This window comes from Chelonoidis abingdonii, chromosome 1 (genome assembly GCF_003597395.2).
Source record: "Chelonoidis abingdonii isolate Lonesome George chromosome 1, CheloAbing_2.0, whole genome shotgun sequence".
Taxonomy (NCBI): Eukaryota; Metazoa; Chordata; order Testudines; family Testudinidae; genus Chelonoidis; species Chelonoidis abingdonii.
Genome location: NC_133769.1, coordinates 315,598,074 through 315,623,250, shown reverse-complemented (window position 1 = coordinate 315,623,250; position 25,177 = coordinate 315,598,074). Strand labels below are relative to the sequence as shown.

Sequence of the window (25,177 nt, the reverse complement as noted above, 5' to 3'; positions counted from 1 at the left end):
TTTTGCTTCTTTGCCATACTTCATTTGCATAGACCAACAAGCCATACCCACAATCACATATGGAAATGTTTTCTAAGATGTGGTTTCTGCAGTTAGGTTTTGCTTTTTAATATTCATAAATACAGGTTATGCAAAGGTTAGTTTAATAATGTATTCCTAAAAGTTAGTAAGTAGTTCTTCTAGTTAATCTATTCTATTTATCTATAAAGCTCCCAAACCCATGGTACCTCAGTGCAATCTTCTCCTTCATACTGTGTTGTGTTTCTTAAAATACAAGCTATACTGTCAGAAGGCTGATTAACAAGAGAGACCTGTCTTTCTTATTAACTTATACAAGGCCTGATCCAATGCCTATTAAGTCAACAGGAATCTTTCTACAGACTTCAGTGAGCACTGGATCAGGCACATAGTTCTGTTTTTTTCCAGAATTAAACTTTTCCATTGATGGCTGCCTACTGCCTCAAGCAATTTAACTTTTCTTTATTCCCATATACAAGAGAAGATATATTCCTTAGAAAATGGTTAGAAGATGCAGAAATACAATTTCCAAATTGAAATCTTCACCAATCTGATTTGCTGGGGATGTAGTTTTAGAGTTTTCTAGGATGAAGGATTTTCTAATACAAAGTTCTGCTTCTTATACTAGCAACTAGTTTTAAGTATTTACATGATCTTCCATAGCTCCTCACATTTTTTTCAGGATCTCTTTCCCTGTAGTTCTAAATCTGACTGGTTTTCCTGAAAACAGGAACTACACAGTACAAACATTTTCAAGCAGGTTTAGATTAATCAGACCAGTATTCTGAGAGAAGCAAAAAACGTACATACTCTTTAGTTAACTGTCTTATTTTCTGAATCTACGTTTATGAGAGGTCATAATATCAGAATTTTGTCATGAATACCCACTTAAATACCCACCAAATAAAATGTATTTATTTTAATACTCTTTGGCTAAATAAGTAGTATTACAGTCATTGACAAGAATACTTCTTTTTTCTCTTAATTTATTTATATGTATAAAATTCTAATTTCTTGTACCACTGATATAATCCTACATTTTCTGATGCATTTTATAATTGCTATTGTTTGCAGTGACATACATCTTCGGATGCCAGAACTAATCAAAGTCAGATCATCATAGCACCATACTGTAGCACTGTTTTGTTCCCCATTGAGTTGCATATATGGTAGATGGCAAGATACAGCCCAGAAAAGGCTACTTAGCTCATCCAGTCAGAGCCCTGGCATTTTTGCAGAACTACTCACAGCTACCTCTTATTCTCCTTAATGTCTTATCTTCCTTATTCTTGAATATCTGCTATGATGGTGGCTTTACCACTTCCAACTATGCAGTTGTTTTTACTATTGAGAACTGTCTCCTAATATCTGGCCTTGACTTTTCCTTCCTTGACTTCAGCCTACTTCTTGATCTATAGTATTCTACAGTTGTGAATAATTTCTTTCCTTCCTTTATATATATTTATACTGAATTTGAAGAATAATCATGTTCATCCTAATTCATCTCTTTTGTACATGAGATAGATTTAGCAACTTTTCAGGGGCGCTATTTCAACATTTTTTTGATGTTGCATTTTCTCTTTTTTTTAAAACTATCTGTTTATCATTCGCTGTGGGAACCAAAGGTGTATGCACTATTCTAGCTCCAATTACACCAAAATGATGTACAGTAACACCGTTAACTCATTGACTCTCCAGTTTTATGTTTTCCTATATATAGTGTAGGAATGGCTTCTCTCCTCAGACACACTATGATATATTTAGTTTGCTATGTGTTATTACTCCAATATCTTTCTTGACCTCGCTTCTCTCTACATAGCTATCTAGGGGTTGATTTTGCAAAGTGCTGATGTTAATGGGACTTGAGGTCTTCAGGAGTCACCACAGGAACAAAACACTTAAAATATATCTTTTAATTATTTTTAAATTTTCACAAACTTTTAGTATCAGATACATAAGTAATACTTTTTTCCTAATCTCAGATAAGTAGCATATTACATGCCTACATCCTAAATCCCTCATAGTTTATGCATCCTTCATTTTGACCCGTGAAAGTGTTATTTCTTTATATGCCACCTATGTGAATTTCAGTACTTGTGTATATTTATGTTTACAAATTACTTTGCCCTCAGCTGAGCTTCCTTATCTAGAAATGTATCCTTTTATAATTATATTGTAGTAATGTCTTGTCCAACTATGTCTCTAATGCAATCAAAGATCATCCACTGGGAATTGGGGCTGCTCAGCATTTCCCAGTATCAGACCCTAAAACAAAAAACTGTTTATGAATAGAAACCTCTATTGTTTCTTGATTATTTCCCATAGGTTGTTCCAGCTTTTAGGGACAGTGTATTCTCACAGTCATCTCAATGTACCTATGTAATATTTATTTAACTTAATTTTTTCTTTTGCAAATTTCCCCTCCTCCCCATGTTTACATTCATCCATCAGTTGATGATGAATCATTCCTGGTTTGTTAAATATTTTCCAACTATACTCCCCACCCCCTCTTCTCTTCCTCTTCATTTATGAAGGAGATAGACATTCAGACTCCCTGTTTAATAATTTTATTGCAAATATAACCATTCACAATAAAGTGTTCAAATGAAGTCAGATAAGACAGCTGTACTTAAGTAAATGTAAAATGCACATTATTTTAAATCTGCAAATGCTTTTTTAATTTTTGAGATTAAAGAGTTTTTATTATTGGTCAAAATCATAAATTATATTTTAAATATGTTCATTACTCGGTTGTATTATACTGCCTGTAAACCAAGGCTTCTTTATGTACATTAATTCATTTAATTATTTTTCTCTACTTGCTTACTATTCTGTAAAAATTAAAGAGATTCTGCTACCCTATTCATACTGGCTAGCATCTTAGTGAGTAATTCCACTGAAATGTCAATGGGACTACTCATCAAGTAAGGCACTACTCAGCATCAATATGGGTGACAGAATCTTTTCCTGTATAAATAAGAAAAAACTTAGGGCCAAATCTTTAGCTGGTGACTTCACTGGAACTGTGTCAATTTAAACTTGCTGATTTAAAGAGATATTTTAAGGCTCTGTTGCTTCCCATTTCTCAAGAGTAATACTATTTTCTTAGTCAGTCAGAGTATCAAAGCAATTGCTTTTTTAATGGGTATCAGTACCATATGCTGGCCTGCTATTATTACAGTGTTAATAATTTGCAGCCAGCATAAATGAAATTCTCAGCCATACTTCCAGTTTTCTAATAAGTCAATATTACATTCTGTTACTTTAGACATGAGAAGGCCATCCTTAATGGCAACAGTTTTCATATCCAAAATGTGTATGTATAACAGAAAAGTTCTGAACTTTACTTGTGCAAATTCTTTCTTAGATTTTTAAGATGCCTATCACTATGATAGGACACCAACAAATAAATCAAATTGTCTAAAGAACTTCGGGGTTGGGTAACAAGATATAAAATATCCACTTCAGAAAATCTGATCAAAAAGTTCTTTTACTATCATTTCTAAAATGAAGACTAATACTATATCACATATTTTGTTACATCTAAAGTACTATGACTTTTTTAATGGATTTTGTATTCTCTTCACATTAGGTTTTATAATTCCATAAAAGCTTCTGAATTACAAGCTGGTTAGGCAAGCAATGCATTATACTTCTGTGCAGAAGAATTAAGTCTCTTAATCTTCTTAGCATATGCGCAATGTGCCTCTGGTGGCATGTGACCAGGATTCATCACCAAATTTGGTCAACTGGTTGGGTCATTAGCTTTCCCGGCTTGCACAGGGTACTGACTGAGAGTGTAATGTGAATGTTGATCCATGTCCCCCAGTCTCTTAGTGATTCAATGGACATAAAATTCATGAGACTATCACATTCTGCTCTCTCTCTTCAAAAGAGTAGTTCTCACGGAAAATACTGATATCAACATTAAAGAAAAAGATCTTCCACCTTCCAAATCAGAAATTATGCCTCTCAACCTGGGAGGAGAGGCAGACATGTAACCCTCCAAGTAGTCAAGTATGCTAAAGATAGGCTTCAAGGAAGAGGATAGCTAAAGCTCTGAGAAAAGGGGAAAGCAGAAAAATATGATGAAAAACATTCAGAAAAGAACAGAGGTGAAACAGAGAAAATAAATAGAAAATAGAGACAGTGGCAATATGCCAGGGCACCTAATAATCACTGCAAGAAAAATGCTAACAAACTACAGACAGTAATTCTTGAGTACAGGATTGAGAGCTGTATTCTAAAACCTAATATCATGTTAAATGCTGTTTCAGAACAGAGGTTTCATGATTTTAATGGTTGTGTTTGTGCCATTATCATTAAGATTGTTTTATTCTTTCTACAATACAACCCCTCCACACCTCTATACTCTCTTCCCCACTACTTTTAAAATATTATTTTAACTTTGTTGTGAATATTTCCCTTAGGCTGAAGTTTGTACAAAACATTACCCTAGAATTTAATTGACTGTGAAAAAATATTAAGAAAATCTATGTGACTGTTTTGGAGTGCTAAAACTGTAGTAAAAAAAACCCTAAAATTTGTTTCTCATACACTTATGTTTCACAAAACTCAAAGTCACATTTTCTAAAAGGTTTTTGAGCCTGATCATCTCAAATTAGGACTAGCAGACTGCTGTCATATTTTATTTTTAAAAGTGAAATTAAAATGTTTCATTTAAATAAATGAGATATTGCGCAAGTGGATATTTTTGAGTATAAAAAGTCTTTTGAGTTTTAAGCACAAACTCAGCATGCATGTGTGCCACTAGTATTTGAGTATTCTAAATTGCACTTTAGTCCTTCAACTAAATATTGATCTTGGTATATATATTTTGGTGGTTGGATAGATGTTTTCTCCTGAGGCAAAAAAAAAAAGGGCGGAAGAGCCTGTCCTGGATGCCTGAGGGAGGAATAAATGTAGAGCATAAGAAAAAGTAAGTTAAACTAGTTATTATCCCTTGAGTGTGTTATAATAATTTCTCTTCTAAATTGCAAGTTTTTAATTATCTACATTTATTCTCAACAATAAGGCAGTAAATGAATACATTGGGTATTCCACAAAATGAAAGTGAAGGGGTAATTGTTTTGTCATGATGCTTCCATAGCTGTACTATGAAAAAGTAAGCCTCACAAGGTCATATCACTAACTGAATAATTTTTAATCTAAATGTAATGAATTACCTGCAGTTCAGTAGGTATTTGCTGATCAACATCAAAATGTTTGACTTAAAAAAAATAATTTGAAGAATAGCATATTTGTAGCTATTTTATTCTGAGCAGAGAAAATGTACTGCATTTATTTGCATCTAATTCTATGCAGTTTGTATTATTGTACATTACTTGTGTTAACTATGCTAAAGTACCCAGGAGTGTTCAGTGAGCCAAAACAAGTTTATGCTAGCCAGCGGAAAGGTACTAAATAGTAAGAAACCAGTAAGTCTGAAATGATGAATTATTTGTTGCATAATATTAAATATATTTACAGCAAGACAAACCTAAGCTTGTCATTTTTGGGTTTCTGTATTCTGTAACATTAAAAGAGAGTTTATTTTACCTCTGTATTTGGTACTGGTGAGAACACTGCTGGAATAGCGTGTCTAGTTCTGGTGTCCACAATTCAAGAAGGATGTTGATAAACTGGAGACGGTTCAGAGAAGAAGCACAAGAATGATTAAAAGATTAGAAAACATGCCTTATAGCAGTAGACTCGAGCTGAATTTATTTAGCTTAATCAAAGACGATTAAAGGGTGACCTCATTACAGTCCGTAAGAACCTACAAGGGGAACAAATATTTGATAATGGGATCTTCCAGTCTCTTAGAGAAAGGTATAATATGATCCAATGGCTGGAAGTTGAAGCTAGACAAACTCAGACTGGAAATAAAGCATAATTTTTTTAACAGTGAGGCTAATTAACCATTGAAACAATTTACCAAGGGTTGTGGCAGATTCTCCATCACTGGCAATTTTTTCATCAAGATTAGAAGTTTTTCTAAAAGACATGTATCAGAGGGGTAGCCGTGTTAGTCTGGATCTGTAAAAACAGCAAAGAGTCCTGTGGCACCTTATAGACTAACAGACATATTGGAGCATGAGTTTTCGTGGGTGAATACCCACTTCGTCAGATGCATCCGACGAAGTGGGTATTCACCCACGGAAGTTCATGCTCCAATACGTCTGTTAGTCTATAAGGTGCCACAGGACTCTTTTTGCTGTTTCTAAAAGACATGTTCTATTAATTATTTTAGGGAAGTTCTATGGCCTGTGTTAAACTGAAATCAGATTAGATGATCACAATAGTCCTTTCTGGCCTTGGAAAGTATAAATCTATGAAAATATGTTCTCCCTTTTTTAAAGCACTTAATTAGCCTCTGCCCAGTCAGCTCCAATCAGGGGAAGCAGATTGGGGCTGATGGAAAAGGCCTGATGCTGGCCTGAGGATTGGCAACATCTGCTGGCCTGACAAGCCAAGGGCTATAAAGGCTGGGAGGGAGCCAGAAGGCAGGAGGGCAGCCAGAGAGGGAACTGGAGGGCTCCAAGCAGAAGGCTGGCTCTGCCTGGAAAGGAGGAGAGTAATCCTGTAAAACTTGTACACAGATGTACACTGGTTGTGGGATGAAGTTAAGTACATAAAGACATGGGTGTTGCACAACCCTGAAGCCTCTCTGAGCCTGACTGGGGGCAGCAAGTGGGCCCTAGGAGGGCGGGGGGCCTGGACCATATTACAGAGCCGTACACCAAGAGTTCATGAATTCTTATTATATACAATAGATAAAAAATATTGTAGAAAAATACACAAATAAATATGCTCTCTGAGAATCTTTGAATTAAATATTGTTGGACACTTGTAAATTAAATATAATGAAACTCAGGAATTTTTTCCCCTGGGGTTTTAAAAGGGCCAGATTGTGTATATCCCCAGTATGGGTTCAGGGGGTGGAGGGCAAATGTGCAAGGAAGCTCCTCTCTCCATCCTTGCAACTCCTCCACAAGGGCCAGACACAAAAGCAGACACTGCACTTGGGGTAAAAGGGGTGATGATACTAGCAACCCTTGCAGTGCAAATCACCCAAAGGGGGATGGGAAGGAAGCAAGGCAATAGTCCCACCATCTAGCACAGGCTGGCACTCTATGGCACTGTCAGAGCTACCATATGTCAGCCAAGGAAATCTGGGAGGCACGATGCCTCCTGAGGCACAATTCCTGAGAGGCCTGGTCTACACCTAAAACTTAGGTCAAGCTAGCTACATTACTCAAGGATGCGAAAAGTTAATTCAGACGACCTAAGCCACAATGTACATACCTTCAGGTTGACAGAAGAACTCTGCCCCACCCCGAAGGCAGACCAGTGTGTCATACATACACAATGGTCCTTACTGAGACAAAAGTATGTTCAATCAGCCTGGTTTACATATCAAATTAAAACAGGACAATCCTGTCAGTTCCAATGTATTTTAAAAGATATATTCAAAACCTAAATATTGGACTACCTGGACAATGGTTTTACACTGAAGACTTTATATAACCTTAAGAATTACATTCTTATAAAAACAGGAGAAAAAAAGAGCAAGTGTGTAACTTTCTAATGGGACCAGAAGAGTAAAACAACATGCACTATTTATAAGAAATCATATGCAAACTCTGTCTAATAAGAATCACTGTAAGTCACGTCTGCTTTGGTTTCATTTCTCATATGATATGAACTATTAGATGGGGAAAACATACATACCTGTATCCCTAGGGTCAAGTCCTTCAATATAACACAAGGAGAATGGTCAGGTCAATTTTTAGGACTACTAGCTTTGACTGTGTATCTTTACGGATTGCTGCCCAGACTCTCCTGTCCACTGAATCTGCTCAGTGCTGGGGAAGTGGACTGTCAAACAGCAAATTACACCTTCTTTGTTCTTATAGTGCATCTGCACCAGCTCTGCCCCTTCAGCATATATTAACACAGCTTAGGGATTGCTCTACTTTATGCCAACTGGCTATGGCCTTGAGAAAACAATAAGCCAATTGTGAACTGGCATAATGATGATGTGCTCTATCCCACCCATTTGCATCCCCATGTCAGTGTGTGTTGGGGATAGTTAGCATAGGAATTAAATACTCCATTTTACATCACCTGGGGGCTCCTGAGCTACACCAGAAAAATTCTGAGTTGACCAGTTAGAACCAGATTCCTGAACAGTGCAGTGGATGAAACAGAAGAAAAGAATCTGGGCCTGTATTTCTAGGTTTAAAAATAAGCAAGTTTAAGCACTTTAGCTTATAAGGAAAAAGAACATTGTTCTATTTGCAGTTTCCACAGAAAGATCTGTTTGTTGCATAAATTAAAAAGAGTATGTAGTTTACCCTGAATATTTAATTTGTTACTTATCATCAAATCCATTAAAAAATAACACATTGTTTGTTATTGAACCAAGCATGTAAATTAGAAGGGTCACAGATTGAGTTTTTTTTTACTATATTAATGTTTTATCCTTTTTAATTCTCCCCCCTCCTTTTCTTTTTCTTTTTTTTTTTTTTTACAGTTTGTTGATGAAATTTGCACAAAGTTGTTTTTCCAGTATTGAAAGGTAAGTTAACTCTAATTATATCCTTCTACAGTTATATTTGGTTATGTATAGTCCAGCTAGGATTTGTAATCAGACCTGGGATATTTCATACTGTATTTTCTTGCAGAAAGGAAGCATCTTTATAGAGTCCTCTTTTTTACACTTCTTTACTCAAAGACCACAGAATTATTATTTTTAATGTTAATATTCTCTTATTCCTGGACGAATTCATGCATCTGATGAAGTTGGTATTCACCCACGAAAACTCATGCTCCAATACGTCTGTTACTCTATAAGGTGCCACAAGACGCATTGCTGCTTTTAAGGTTAACATGACATCTGACAAGCAATAACAGTAGATTCAATTTTTAGAGGCTAATGCTGGATATACAACTTACAGCTTTAAGTTATTCCAGAAAAGGAATGGCAGAAATAGTTGCCCACAAAAGTTTACAGACTGTAAGCAGAAAATGGAAAATGTACTGCTGTGTTTTATTAAAGAAGTCATGCACTGGGTATCTGACTTTAGTCATCCATATAAGTTTACAAACATAAAGAAAAAAGAAAAAAGATAAACTGATATATAACACAAGCCTCCAATCCTACAAAGGGATCCATGTAAGATGATTATTCTACTTGTGTGTATTCTCTAAAGGATGGGAGCCTTAAAAAGATACCCTTTGTCTATTTAATAAGGCAACCAGATCACAAAGTACAACATACTTTATCACAAATTATCACATACTTTAAGGTATGCTGTATAATGTGTAAAGAGAGAAAATGAGAAAAAATAATATGTCATCCTAGGCAAGAAAAGCTCAGCTCTAATGTAAGAAACAAAATAATATCTTATTTTCAAGAAAAGCACATTTGAAAAAAAATAACCCAAAAGTTTTGAGCTGCTAAATGCCTATCTGCCAACATCTGACATACATAAATATAGCTATATGAGGAGAAAAATGAGGATACACCTTTTAGCTCCAGGAAATATGCTGGACTAGAAGATTTTTTTGATGGAAGAATAGAAAAATGATAAATATTTACTAAAAATAAATAAATAAAGGATTAACCCTATTAAGGGTCAATTTCAGGAAAGGACATAACATGCTGAACATACATGTTCAACTTTGACATCAATGGGACTTAAGCATGTGCTTAAAATTAAGCACATTCTTAAATGTTTTGTTGAATTAGATCCTAAATAGGAAAGGTTAGCATGTAGGAGGAATATGGAAATGACAAAAAACCACGAGGCTTTCTGTTGCTAAAGAATAGAGGTAGGAAACCTATCATTGTAAGAGAGAAAATGAAAAAAGTTATATTGAAAAATCTGACGAAAAATCTGAAGTGCACAGCTTGGAAAACTGCAAAAGAGCAGATAACAGATTTTTCAACACAAAAACAATATTTTTCAATATGAAAACATGTACAAATGTTCATTTTCCCCTTATGCGCATAAAAATACACAAATAAGAAATATAAAACAAGAATGTTTGAGAGAAAGGAAATGCGTTAACTTCCAAATTTTTTTTAACCTTCTTTAAAATTGCCATTGTTGACATTTTATCAAACTTTGTTTTCAGGAATTTGTTTAAACTCCATATAATGTGCTAGACTCTAATCTAAGATTCCAAGAAAAGAGATTTTTGTAAAGGCAAACAACAATTAATATCACTTATAATAACATCCATAATATAGTAATCGTTCCTTAATATATTTGATAACACGAATAACTCGAATTACTACTAACACATAGATGTGTGATACCTTGTTTTGGAAAAGGAAGATTTCCCAACGTTAATGGCATGTAGAAATAAAGTACTGGAAATCTTTTCCACAGAAAAAATTACAGAAAGCCTTCCATCAGCATCAAATAGTTTTTAATGCATGATTACCATTTGTGGAATCTGAACAAAATAAATATACAGATAATGATAAGAGGATGACCAAAGACAAATTGGTCTTTTAAAGGGAACAGGTGCCGGTTATTATTAAGATCTGTTAGTATTTGTACAAACAATTTATGTATGTTAATAATGACAACATTAAATATTTTTTTAATATATCATTTATTTAAAATCTATTGTGTGGCAACATGAACTCTAATATACATTCACAAGCCTGATAAATAATTTCAGCAAGTGGAGCTGAGATGTTTTATCTCTTGACTCCTTGGTGGTCAGGGCTAGAAAAACTTACCAGACACCTGACGGTCAGAAAACTAAACCTACGAGTCAAGAGGTAGATATGAAAGATAAGAGTGTTGGGACTCCACCCCTGAAGTTTAGGGGCAATGTCCTGGTAAGAATGCCAGCTTCTCTGCCATCAGCTGCTAGGAAAACAAGGTACTGAGATTTCTACTAGAATGCTGTTCCTGGACTATGTTTGGAGACTCTCTATCTTTTATACTAGTAGCTTGTTAGTAGGCATCTTATAAGTGTGAAGGTCCACCCCCACATAACTGCTGAAAAGGATAAAAAAAATTCTATCTCCTCTCTCACGCTATAGAACATTCTGGCTGCTATCAGGGTATTTAGGTCTCCACTACTCTATCCCTCCCCAAGTCATCTGGTTTCTGTGAAAGGTTGAGGAAAGAAATCCCCATTCCCAGCCTCCATTTTCAAGTCCTCTTCCCCTGTAAATAACTTCAGTGCCTGCTTCTGCTGCTGCTCACAATGTTCCAAGACAGCAGCAGCAAACTGACATTTCTGGCAGTTTCACCATTGCCTACAGATTTCTGAACACGAATGTGAAACTGATTAGACCTTCACTAATACTGCTACTGTTTGACAAATCTACAAGCAGAAGCAGAGGCTCTAAAACTGTCTGCAGACTCAGGAAGGTGACTTCACATTTGGTTCATGTTGGAAAGGTTATCTTTGTAACAATAAGGGCTATAAACTTAATTTATTTTTAAATGAAAATTTTGATTCTGCAGAAATTAGTGGTGTAGATGCCCTTACTTGCTCAGTAAGCCTGCCATTTGCCTAGGACAAGTTGCTTTTCCAAATTCTGTATATGACTATCTTTTGTGCATATAACACAGCACTGCCTAAAGTGGTGTGGAGTGTGTAACTTTGTGCATCCTGCTAGTAACAACTGTGTCTGCCACCTTAAGGAGCACCCAATGGTACATCACATCAGTGCCCAACTGCAACATGTGACTATGGTGGCACTGTAAGGTAGTGCCCACTACTAGTAACTAGGAGATAATTTATCCTTTCTGGTGATTGTACCATCTGTTTTTCTTTCTTTTACCAGTATTTCTACTTTTACTTTCTTCTGGTTCTCTTGATTTCTTCCTTTTTCTCTGGCTCCCTTTCTTCAGCTCACTCTCACTTCCCCATTACTGCTCCTGTCACATGCCTATTCCCTGCTTCTCTGTTCTTTGTGGGGGGAGAACTCGTGTTGCTTTCACATACACTTTCTTTAGACCTTCCCCCCTTCTTTGCCATCATTCACAAATAATACAGAACCTTCTTGTACTAGGGCAGCCAGCTCCTGATTGCCTCCTTGTGGCCAGCAGAGGCTCTGCCATGGCCTGCTTCTGGTTTCCCTCTTCATGGCCCCTTAAGATTTCTACACAGTCTTTCTCACAGGTAATACCTCCTTCCTGTCTGGGGTTGGTTAAATAATAGAGACAGTTCAAAACAGTCCTCAAGGTCCTCAGAATAAAATCCATTACCAGAACCCAAAAGTTCACACTTAGCTTAGACTCTTCTACCACACACGGTGTTCTTCTCTTTCCCCAGTCTGCTCTTCACAAAGCTGCCACTCCTGGCCCACTCTAGTGGAAGCTCAGCCTTCTGGATTTGGCTTTCTTCTCCTGTCAGCATTTCCCCAGTTCCTACGGAGAAAGCAGCACATATACTGCTCTCCTTCAGAGAGCTCCTCGCGATTGGCTGGGAAAGAGGGGACCCTGCCCCATCCTACACAACAGAGCTCCTGCTCCTGGGCCCTTAAAGGGACAGTGTCCGGGGTTTCTCACCCGCATCCAACTACTAATTCCCCAGAACCACTTCCTCTCTTCCAGCTTCTGCTATTTCCTGAGACTTTGTTTATTCCAATGTTTCTGGAATAGGGTTTTCTGGCCTTCCTCTAAGCTTAAAGGGCCAGTATACTCCATTACACTTCTGATTCCCATACTCTGTCACTTTCTATCCCTTCGCTGATTGAATGGGACCTCTTTCAAAATATTCTGCTGGCTGTCTGATAGCAGAAGGGAAATAAAGAATATCAGCATAGATGTACAATGTTACAATATCACCACAGTTGCACATGGAGAATACCCACAGAGAGTTTCTGCTCATTTAAACATAAAAGCAGAAGTCTTGGTAGTGATTGTACCCACAACTGCAGGGAGAGCACTTCCTCCGCAATCCAGGTAAAGACATTTGTAATCACTCTGTGTGAACACAGTGGCATATGACATTGTAAGTATTATTATTTAAGCACTAAGAGTGTGATGGACACAATAAAAGATACAATTCCTGCCCCAAGGACTTTACAGTTTAATCAGCATATCTGATGGAATTCAATCAGAATTCCAGATTAGTTTAGTTTACTTAAACCAACTTTCACAAAGATACATAGTGCAAGTGCACATTTATTAACATCCATGTATGCAAACCAACAGAAAATAAGTACATTATAAATTTTGATACCGTAGCTACACAAATACTAGTGTAATCAGTTTTTACAGAATTTTCTCTAAATTTCAAAAAGATTGAGAGAGATAGAGAGTGTGTGTCTAGAAGGAGAAACAGATTTAAAATTTATGAAAAGTGAAAAGAGAAACAAATTCACATTTCCATTTATAGAAGCAATACTACTGTATCCCACATTTAGATGATAAAATTATCCAGAGAATAATGAGACCCCTGGTAGATATGCTGTATGTTTTCTAACCCTAAGCTAAATAAGGATTTCTTGGATTCTTAACTCAAATTTCCCAATTCACATTTTTACCCATAGTCCTTTTTTGATATTGACATATCAATAACTACTGGAAAATTCAACAATTTCAGTGTATTTAGAGTAAAATTTTCTGATCTTATGACTCAATATCCACAAAATCTTAGTGCCATTGAGAAGGACATGTTTTGACAAAAGTAATATATAATTTACCTAAAGCACTGCCAAGAAAACATAATAAGAAAGGTATGTATAAATATAATTAACCCCAAAGTCACACCTTTTTTTAGCACAATGTCAAAACTACTCTAAGCAAAATATTTTAATGTTTAGTACTCTTATCTCATACCCTTTGGCACATAAAAGAAAACAAATCTGGGGGGAAAAAACAGGACTTACATTATCTTGGTAAGCAGGCTCCGGAATGCACCCTGAGGCGTCACACTAGGGTCCCGACATTGCAACTGACTTCTCACAAGTAGAACCCATCCCCAGTGCGGAGTCTCATTGACTTCAATACAGTCCCACCCACACAGAGTCAACTGCAGGATCTGGGCTTATGTAGAAATTACAATAATGAAAGCTCCTTCACACACCTGCAAAAATAGGTAGGGAGATAAAAAAATTAATTATTAATTGCTCTTGTGTCTTCTCACAGCCTGTTTAAGTGTAGTATTTATGATTTTTTTTCATTTGCATGTCAGTTTTAGTATTTGTTTTTTATTTAATTCTTTTTTTTAAACATGGGTTTAAAAAAAATCTTAAGGATATGTACATTAACTGATATAATATTCATTAACATCCAGGAAGCTTTTACTGTTATATGTTACAAATATATATTTTGACATATTTTAACATATTTTTTAATCATTAATGAGCCTTGTTTCTTTGGATTATTGTGCAAATACCTATTTAGGTTCTGAGCCTGGAAGCTGAACTATGCAGGTAGATCCCTGAGCCACTCCAGAGTCCCAAAGAAGTCAATGGGCTGCATGCTGGCGCAGGGGTGTGACTGTGTCAAGCAGCTTCCAAGATCAGGGCCTTAGAAAATATGTAATAAAAAATTGCCATGAAAATCAGTTTAGCACTAGCCACTTTTTAAAGTTAAATTTGTTGGCCTTTTAAACAAAAATTCTTATGAAAACAAAGTATTGTTGATTATTTGCTAAAATTAAGCTTTTAAATCAAAGATGTTTAAGATACAAGAAGTGCAAAAAGTCATTTTAAACAAATAAACATATCTCATTCCCTGTTCACACAGAACTTACATTCAGGGTTTTTTTTTAAAGAACGCTTCTACGTTGAGTCCATTCAGGGAAACATCAACAGTGATCATGTTCATATATATATAAACTACAAACTCTTTAAAAACAGGTTTGGAATGGACAAAGGACACTGTCAATAGCCATCATGAGTCTAGCATTCAAATTTGACACTCCTAGAAACTTGCAGAGGGAAAGGTGTCTCCTCTTTTTAAACATGCACACAGATACAGAAGTAACTAGTTCACAAAAACAAAAGCTACAAGACTTAAGAAACCAGTTCATAAACTAGGAGCAAATATAAATACATTCATAATATAAACACAATTCTGTTGAAATCACAGATACCATACTATCTATCTGTTCGTCTGCTGGCTCTGTTCTTGTGAGCAGACAAAAAAATTAAACTGACAAGAATCCTGTGTTCTACAGAGATCAGAGTCCAAAGTTATCAAAGTTTTCTATCCCCTGCCATCTCTCCTGTGAGTGAGCAATGAAGCAGATAAAATGTGTGCCCACTTTCACAATCCCAACAAATCCAGTGTCCTGGGTTTAAGGCAGTTTGGCTCCTATAAATTTGAGACCAATCACTGTGATAGTGAGGAGTATTTTTTTAATTCAGTAACATGTATATGCAGAACCCTGAGCATTCTGTGATTCCATGGCTGAGGAATTCACCCCTTTCCACAGAATTGTGCTGCAGAATCTAAACTTTCATTTAAAAAAAACTATGGGTGAAATCTTGGCCTTATTTCTAATTGTTATGGTTGTAGAGACAGCTTCCAAAACATCAAATGAATGTAAACTGATGCAATGTTTCCTGCCTGAATCTGCAAAGAACCTGAAACAATAGCTCTGAGAGGTGATCTGCCCTATTCCTTGCAGTCAGGGCCCCTTGGATTCTATGATTCTGCACCCACAGAATTTGGCATTTTCCCAAGATGGCATGGAATTTGGTCTATTGCTGGAGACAGCCACCCAGAATTTTGTGGTCCGTCTTGTTGCCCCGCTGCCTTCAGTTATCTTTTGCTCTCCATCTTTCCCTAAAAGAGGAGATTAAGTGGATTATTGTGCATGCTTCCTACACTGTTCCATGGAGCTAGGCAGCAGAGTGTGTCTAAGAGCTGAAGTCCAGTTTGCAGTTCAGTGAGAGGAGAGAGCCAAAAGTATAGCTTGGTGAGCTTGTTAGAGTAGAGAACAGCACAGCAGCCAAGGCCTAGGAAGCCAGGTAAATGAGACACTCAAGCCAGCCACAAACCCTTCTTCTCTGACAGGGATGGAAAGAAGGTGGTTCTAAACCAGGCTGCTAAGAAAATATCATGGGAATCAATGCCTAGGATTGGAGCTGGGCCATCTGAAAACCCTAGCAAAAAAGTCCATCCTCAAAAATAATTGCAAAAAAATAATCATCAATCAATTTTACGTCAGTTAGTGTTTTCAGTGATGAGCCACCCATGTGTGTGTTTGTGGTATGACAGGGGGATTAGAATGAAAGGTATTACATACTGATAGAATACATTAATCCAGAGCCTTCAGGATTGTTTCCATAGAATTTGGTCCTTCTGTGCCACAGAGTATACAGGGCCCTAATTATATGTCCCTTCATGAAGGTGCAAAATAACAGAAGTGCAGTTCAGATTACCTTTTTTTTATATTCACCAAGACTGCAGTTAACAGGCAACAGGCCTATAGAATGCACTGCACTTCACCACTTTCTCTGTAACTTCCTGCTTCTCTTCCACTCCCACTTAGCCTCTCCCCAGACCTAAAAAAAGTTCAGTGATACACATTCATTCAATGAAATATTTTCAATGTGCACTAACTTTTTAAGAAGACAATGGATATTAAACAACCACCAGAAATTCCTGTTACTGCATAGAACTAGCATTTAATTCTGTTATGTGAAATAACTTTTTATATCTTTTATGTCCTGCTTTGCCCTCTTACAGACTACACATACATTGATATTTTTTTCCTCACTGTTCTGCTGTAGCTGAACATTTTTGGCTTGTATTTCTTCAGCAGAAGAGGCAGAGTTGAAATCAAAAGGTTCTATGGCAGTTAGATTTAGGCAACCAGTGAAAAAGGCACTAACTGAAAAAAGTGTAGTGACAGCCACAAAGGGAAGAAAGGCAGGGGATAGTCAGTGAGGAAAGGTTAATAGGAAGCTGAGCAAAAGAGGAAAGGTTAGTAGGAAACAGGGTGTGTGAGAAGTGTCAGAGAAGTGAAAGTGAGTTAAAGAGAGAAAAAGGAATGGAACAAAAAAAGAAACAAAGGCCTTAATTCAGCAAAGCATTTGAGGCAGAATTTTCAACAGCACTCAGTACTGACCTAACTCTGCTCCCATTGAAGTGAAAGAGAGAGGTCAATTCTGAGAGCTTTTGAAAATCCTACCCTTAAGCATGTGCTTAACTTTAAGCTCATAAATAATTCCATCCCTGTGCTTAAGTCCCACTGAAGCCAATGTGACTTGACCACAGGCTTAAGTGCTTTGCTGAAGCAGGATGTGATTACTTATGTGCTTAAAATTATGCACATATTTAAGAGTTTTGCTGAATCTAGTTTCACGAAAACCAGATAAAAAAGTTATGAGAAATAAAAAAAACAACAACTGTGAAATCCACATTAAAAAATAAATGAGTTCCTCGTTATTTCTTTATGCTCTGAGCATAAAGGTTGGATTACTGCCTGGTCTCTCTTTGGTTTAAATATAAAAATAAAAACTTCTTTTTAATACAATGAATATATTGTAACACAGCAATTACCTCTGGCGAAAGATAATTAATTCAGTGAATTAATACTAAAGTAATTATTGACACAGGGTTCCAGCCTTAACTGTTAAGGGGACTCAGAGTCCTCTATGCCTACTTGCACTTGCACTTCCAAAACAGATTGTGTAATTAGCTGGGAGAGGGTTAATCTTTCCAATATTACTATCTCTATGGTAACAGGACCACAGAGATAGAAGGAGCTGTGGAAATCATGAAAGCAGCCAAGAAGGCGGTGCTCTCCATTACTCCTCACTCTATGATACTGCTACCATAGAGAAAGAGAAGACACAGAGACACCCTCTCATAAGTATACCCAAAATCATCTGGAACACAGTCAGTATGCCACAGATTACTTGTTATCTCTGTCCATCACCTGGAGCCTACGGACTACATTTTGCATACCACTGTTTAAAACTATTCTCTACCAACAAGACAAGGAAAAAAGAACATCTTTATGTAATCATTGAATTATACTCCAAAAAATCCTGAAATTTATCACACTGCTCCTTATTTTTCAACCTCTGGTCATCATTTTCACACCTTTCCTAATTAATTTAAAACTGTGGAGTAGTACCAAGGTTACTGCTGGAGGCATGTTGTTCTGGAGCAATGCAAACAAATGGATGAAATATTCTGAAACATATCTAGAAATCTGAAAAAATAGGCTTTATATTAATTTGCAAAATAAATAAATAAATACTGTAAATAAATATTCTTAAAATAAATGCAAAAATACAAAAACCCTACATTTAAATCTCAATATTTTACAAAGAAGATTAATGGGGAGAGTGAAGGATTAACTCTCAAATTATATTCCTACTCTGCCCCTTTCTGATGATCTTGGGCAATTCACTTAATCTTTCTATGCTTTGTTTTACCCATCAGTAAAATAGGTATAATAAAATAATACTTTGCACTTCACAGAGATATTGTGTGGCTCAATAAAAGTTGATGCATGCGGTGAGGCCTACAGGCTGCACACCAGAAATGAGAAATTGGAGAAGCAAATGAACAACCTAAATTAAGCCAGGCTTGGGGGAAACAGATTAGGTAGCAAAAAAGCGAATAAGTAAATGCTAGACAAAGAGTTTACGTTAGAGGTGCCAAATCCTGCATTAATTTCAGTGGCATTCCAGTCAGATGCAGGGATTCACCCACACAGAATTCAAGGCTCCAGTGCTTCGAACATTTTCACTTATGTTCAACTTTATTCATGTGAGTCAGTCTATTGATGAGACTACTCATGGGGAAAGTTAAGCACATGCATAAATGTCAACAGGATCAGTGCCCAAAGTTGGTATTATATTTAAAGAAGTTATTGTGTCTCTGACAATTATTTTTGCAAAGCCATGGACAACTGAGGAAGTAATAAAAGACTGAGAAAAACAATTATCATATCTATTTTCAAAAAAGGAAAGAAGACTGGTCCTGGTGATTACCATTCTGTACATCTGTGGTGCCCAAACTTTTCCTGTCGTGTCTCCCCCTTATCAGTAATGGAATGAGTCTGTGCTCCCTCTCCATTACTGCACAGTTGGCTCAACAGAGGAGCATGGGCTGAAGGCGGAGCTGGGGGCAGAACTGGGGATGGGGGAGGAGCTGGAGCTAGAGGCAGAGCTGGCATGGGGATGGAGAAGGAATGAGGGGAGAGCTAGGCTGGAGCCAGAACTGGGCTGGGGGTAGAGCAGAGCTGTGGCTGGGCCAGAGCTGGGCAGGGGGCAGAGTGGAACTGGGTTGCACTCCCTCCTTGCCCCCTGTGGTGGCTGGCCTGGGCCCTGCCATGCACCCCCCAAATGTTTGGGGGCATGCCCCACAGTTTGGAGACCACTGCAGGGGTGCCAGAATAGTGGAGGGCCAGGAGGCCCATCACTTCTAAAAACTATTTACCGGCCATAAGGGTGAGCAATGAGATGGGGCGGAGAGGAGTGAGCGGGGGGGGGGGCAGGGTTTTGAGAGGAAGAGGCAACACAGGAGTGGGGCCTCGGGGGACAGGGTTGGCACAGAGGCTGGACCACTGCTATACATCTAAGTTCTATCACTGCTAAAATAAAACATCCAGTGAAAGAACTGAATAGTCATGAAGAGTAAACTACTTTCTCACCATTAAATGTTTTCTCTTCAGTTCAGGGTTGAAGCTCATTGGCAGGGCATTGTGGAGAAGTTTGCTGTGCCACTGCCCCCTGAAACTAATCTATGGATAAATATAGGGCTTCAGTTTCAACAAGTGCCAAACTGGCACCTTTCAGGAGTGCTAAATTAACAACAAAAAACAGCAAAAAATTAAAACAGTAAGTGGTATTGATATTTAAAAACTAGCAACATTTGGACAGGTTTATCGATATGCTACTGTGGAATCAAAGCTCAGCAACATCTCATTTCTTTACTTAGCCTCAACAAAGGAGGATGTGCTTCATTACTCTTTGGGGGCCCGGTAGCTATTTCAGGATCAATATCAGGGGCTTAGAATGAAATATAGTATATCCCAGCCTTTCTTGCCCATAAGGCTCGTTCTTACCTTAAGAGAATCATGACAGCAGGAAGACTAAAAAGTGAAATTGAGGGTTGGCCATTCAGAGTTCATAGGCGAGGCATGGTAAAAATGTGCTACAATTTTTTAAACAAAATATTTGTAAGAAGGTCTACAAAACAGATGTACTTCTCAGTCCTGCAAACACTTTTTATTTGGTGTACTGTGTATTATCATGAGAAGTTCCATTGATTATGTCTACACTGGTGAATTTAGGACCTTTAATTCACCAGCATTGCAACACTACCAGTAAACAAGGGTAGATGTGGTATAACAAAGTCTTATCTACACTACAGCCTCTATCACTGCTATCACAAGTGAAGCTGCAACTGTGATGAGTTATGGGTCCTAAATTTGCCAAGGTAAGCTGAAGACTGGATGGCTATGGTAGGAAGTAGAGGATGGGTGGTAAGAGGACCCCTGCCAAGCCTCATGTGGTACATTCAGAAACCCCCTAGCCCTCCATACCCAAACCCCACCCCACTGAACCTCAAACCCTGCATCTGGAGCCCCCCCTGCACCCATACCCCCTGCCTCTGGACCCCCATCCCTGCACCCAGACCACCTCCCCACTGAGCTCCCTGCACTCAAACCCCTACCTTGATGCCCCACCCCCTGCACGACCCTGAGCTCCCATATTTAGACCCCCATGCCACTGACCCCCGACTAGCTGCACCCAGATCCTCACCCCATCAAGACCTACTCCCCCAGCATCCAGATCCCCACACCCAGACCCCTCCGCTGAGCCCCAACCACCTTCACCTGGAAGCCCCTGCAGAGTCCCATTGCGTCTGCACCTGGAACCCGCCCCGCAACGAGCCTCTGTGCATCCAGATCCCCACACACACATAGACCCCCCCACTGAGCTGCCTGCACCCAGATTGTTCCACACAGAATCCTCTCACCCCACACTTGGATTCCTCCACACTTGGATCCTGCCTGGTTGAGCATGCCTAGCACAGTGGGGCAGAGCGTAGGGTGTTTCTAGGGCAGGCCCAGACCTTGTTCTGTGTCAGGGTTGGGTGCAGCCTCACCACTGAGTCCATGTCCCAGGTATGAGGAGTCAGGGTGATCTCCCACTTTCGTGCAGCCGATTGCTTGTGGTCCCCACTGTCATGCTGGAGCCTCTGCATTTATTTATTGACAAATAAAACTTGCATAACTTTGCATAATTTTTAATTTTTTGGCACAGATTGACATCAAGAGTAGATGAGATACAGAGACAAGCTTGGCAAGGCTGGGCTCAAATTGGGCGGGGGGGAATCCCCCAAGATCCACCCACAACCCAAGTTCTGCCCATTTGGGATACCAAAATGAGATGCCACTCACGATTGCGCAGGTGTTCAAATCTGATCATACATATTCTGCTGGGCTCCTCAGGCTTGACACCCCTCAGGATTTGGATACACTCACTGCATTATTAAGATGCAGGAACTACAGACAAGTGTCTAAGGCCCTGGCTCCAAGCATTACTTGATAATGACAGAATCTCAATGTTCATTATAAATAAAAGTGTCTAAAAGCATGAACCAAGGGTAATTGATGCAATAATGTGCATCTGAGTCTGCAGACAGCATCCAGCAAAGGCAGCTATTATAGCCAGAGAGGAAGCTGCCTGGCCTGAAATTCATCATCGATAGCAGACCAAGCCCCTGCTGATCTGAGGGGACCTGGCCTGGTCAAGATAAAGATTTGGGGATTGGCTGTCCCTTGGCAGCTCAGAGACCCCTCTAGGCTCTGTTCTTCCCTCTAATCTTTAACTTCACTGGTCAAATTGAGGAGGGGGGCTGGGGGGAAGTGGTAATACACTCCCAAATGCCTCCCAATTGTGACACCAGAATGGACATCACTCACTGTAAATTGTACACATCTTCATAATATGATCATCCCTTTCCTTGCTCATATGCTGTGATCAGCAGGTAAGTAGTTAACAATTTTGATATTTAAATAAGTGTAATTGTACAATATTTGACTCAATACCCCACTGAGATCAATGGAAGTAGTTAAGAAATCAAGACATCTTCCACTGGTTTCTATTTGTGCAGATCTGTTCAGTTATAAGTAATAACGAGAATAACTTTTTTTAAATTAAGTTTCACTAGTTATCTTAGATTTGAGATATAGTGAGATAGTAGTGAATGACTGTATTTCTAAGTGTCTTGGAGATCTAAATGCTTGTTAGAGAGAGCCAAAAAAAGCCAAAGAGAGCAAAATTTCAGGAAGTGTTTATTTTCTTAAAGTTTCAAATGGAAGTTTCTGCCTTTATATGAAATAATCTAGAAAATTCAAGTAGGATGTTAGTTTATGGCCCTGATCTTGCAAAAACTTACCGGTATATAGAAAGTATATGATTATTAAAGTCAATGGGACTACTCACAGTCCATAAAGTTAGCTATGTGCCTAAAATCTTTACAGGATAGGGGTCTAAGCATGTTAAGTAAGGAGTCTAAATGTGAGGGCAACGATTAGACATTAGGGGATACAAAATCTCACTTTAGCTACAATCTTGGTGAAACCTTAACTATGAAGTTATGATTGACAACACCATAATTCACACTACAGACCAGAGCAATTACAACCTGTTGTGTAGGCTGTCAGATCTCCATGGTACACCTTTTCCTTATACACTGTTTTTGCATTATAGTTAAAAATGATTATTCATCGAAAAATGTCTAGAATGTTGACTATGAATCAGTGTGCATAAACTAAACACATACAAATGGTATAGACAGTACTATAGTTTTTCTTTCACTGCTTTCACTGAAACTGAAATTTTTGATGCTTTATCAGTTCAAAGGTCATTTTGTTGAAAGTTTGATTTTCACTAATCTTTCAGTAAATTAAGGGTGAAAATATGTATTATCTTTACTGCTATAAAGTGATTAATTATTTTTAATACAATTTAAAATAGCTAAACTTTACAAGCTGAAGTTTTTCAGGTGGCTAGTGCTGATTATGAACTTGTTTCAAAGATAATTAGAGGGAAAGGATATAAAAATTTAAAAATCACTTTTGCACTGTACTATATAACATTTCCACTAAGTTTGAAGGACAGCGTAATAAATTAAACACAGAATATCAATGTATGCAATGCTGTTGTAGTCATGTTGGTCCCAGGATATCAGAGACACAACATAGGTGAGGTAATATCTTTTATTGGGCCAACTTCTGTTGGTGAAAGAGACAAGCTTTCGAGCTTACACAGAGCTCTTCTTCAGGTCTCTCTACATAATGGTAATGTTAGTTATGTGATTATTTGTATTATTTTTGCACTGCCGTTTCACTGTGAAGTTCCAGACCTGCATACTTTTGATCATACAGCTCTAGAAGTGTGCAGTGAAATCAGTAGAAATATTAGGCCCTCAGCTTACAAACCTTTATACTTGTTAATAGTTTTGCTGAGCTCAATGGACTCACTCACATACATGAAGGGAAAGATTTTCAAAGATTATAAAAGTCAATGGGAGTACGGCACCTAACTCCCATTTGTGCCTTTGAAAATCTGCCCCAAAGTTAGATATGTAAACAAGTGTTTGCAAGATCAGGGCCTTGTTTGTTTAATCTTTTTTCTTAAGGAAAGGAAAAGAAGTTACATGAAATATCTTACAATAATTTTACATTAAAGTTATAGTTTTAGGCCTAGCCCCTGACCCTGCAAGCTGCTCTGCACTGGTGCAATGGATGGGTTCTATACAAGCACAAGGGTCCCTCACAAGAGTGGGTCCTTAAACAGTTAAAAGCCAAGTGTAGTCTAATAGTTTGAACAGGGGACTAAAAGTCAAGCAGACCTGACTTCTTATCCTTCCTCCACAGCCCTGAGCAAGTCACAACCTCCATCTCAGTTTCCCCATCTGTAAAATGGGGATAGTGATACACCAAACTAGCAGGTGGGATACCATGCTTAGTCAATGTTTATGAAGTGGCTCCATGATGAAAGAGTCTACAGACATTGCTAAGCCTTGTTAAATGCCAAAGCTAACACTTTCAAAGGAAATCTTAATTTGCCTACATTGAAGGTAGGCAGTCTGTCCAGTGGCTAGTTATACACTCTGGGCCCAACGGTGCCCTCAGATGGGCCCATACAGCTGCAGCCCACTTCAGGCAGCAGTGCCTAGCTGTGTCTGAGGGCAGAATTGGGCCAAATACAGCACTGATGTAAACTGACTTGTGGGAGCTGCTGTGGCCAAGACAGAATCGGGCCCCACAGGCTACAGCTGTGCCATGGGGGCGACTTATTCTGAGCGCCTCAAACTTCTGCGTGGCCTGGCTCGGGAAGGGGGGGAGAGGGGGGTGTCGGGCTGTAACGCGAGCGCTGCACTGGCAATGGGGTTGGGGATGGACTGGTTTATTACCGGGTGCGCTTAAGTTTCTCGATGTTGCCCCCCTCTTTTTTGCCCTCTCTCTGAGTCTCCCTCCCCCGCCCCCTCTCGCCCCCCCCCCTTTACCTTGACAAGTCCATAGGGCTGATGGTGAATGACTGTCTCTCTCCCCAGGGTCTGGGGCTCTGGGTGACATTCCCCCCTCCCTTCTCCTCCCCCCCCGTGAGTGGCGGTTGGGTTGCTAGTGCGGGAGCGCGCGCTAGCGGGGAGGGGGTGGAGCGCGCGCCAGAAGGGTGGGGGAGGGGTGCTATTGACAGCAACGCCGTGTCCGAAGCGCTGCCTCAGCGCGAGCTGCTCTCCCCCTCGCTCCCCCCCCATTCCCGGCATGCCCCAGGGCAGCGGGGCTGGCTCTAACGAATTTGAATGAAGAGCCCTGCGCTTTCGGCGCCATTTTCGAGTGATGCCCGATCGCATCGCTGCCGCGGGGGAGCCGGAGCTGGCGGGGCCGCTGGGCTGGGCGCAGACCGCCGCCAAAAATACCCGCGGCCCGAGGAGGCGCCCGCACAGGCGGTAAGAGCCGGAGGGAGCGGCCGCGGGGGGAGGGTGTTGTCCGGTTAACGGGGTCGACCCGTGTCCCGCCTCCGGGAAAAATCCACCCGAAACCCTGTCGGTGGGGATCCCGGCCCCGGAGGCAGCAGTGGGGTGAGCAGGGCGGCGGTAGCGGCGGCTCCTCAGCGTATCTGTCACTGTCAGTCTCCAGCCTGGGAGGATCGGGGCCCGGAGCGCCCGCCTCTCTCAGGTAA

The 25,177-nt window shown here is 39.1% G+C and overlaps 1 long non-coding RNA gene across 2 annotated transcripts; it reads right to left on the bottom strand.

The window, feature by feature from the left end:
• Positions 1–4,969: 4,969 nt before the first annotated feature.
• On the bottom strand, positions 4,970–24,642 carry LOC142046107 (uncharacterized). Of its 2 annotated transcripts, XR_012655030.1 has the most exons (4): positions 24,501–24,639; positions 14,404–16,522; positions 13,895–14,091; positions 4,970–5,660 (listed from the first exon to the last, which is right to left on the bottom strand). It is a non-coding gene; the product is annotated as an uncharacterized LOC142046107 (long non-coding RNA). The 2 variants fall into 2 exon arrangements; XR_012655029.1 differs by having other exon boundaries at positions 13,895–16,522; positions 24,501–24,642.
• Positions 24,643–25,177: the final 535 nt, after the last annotated feature.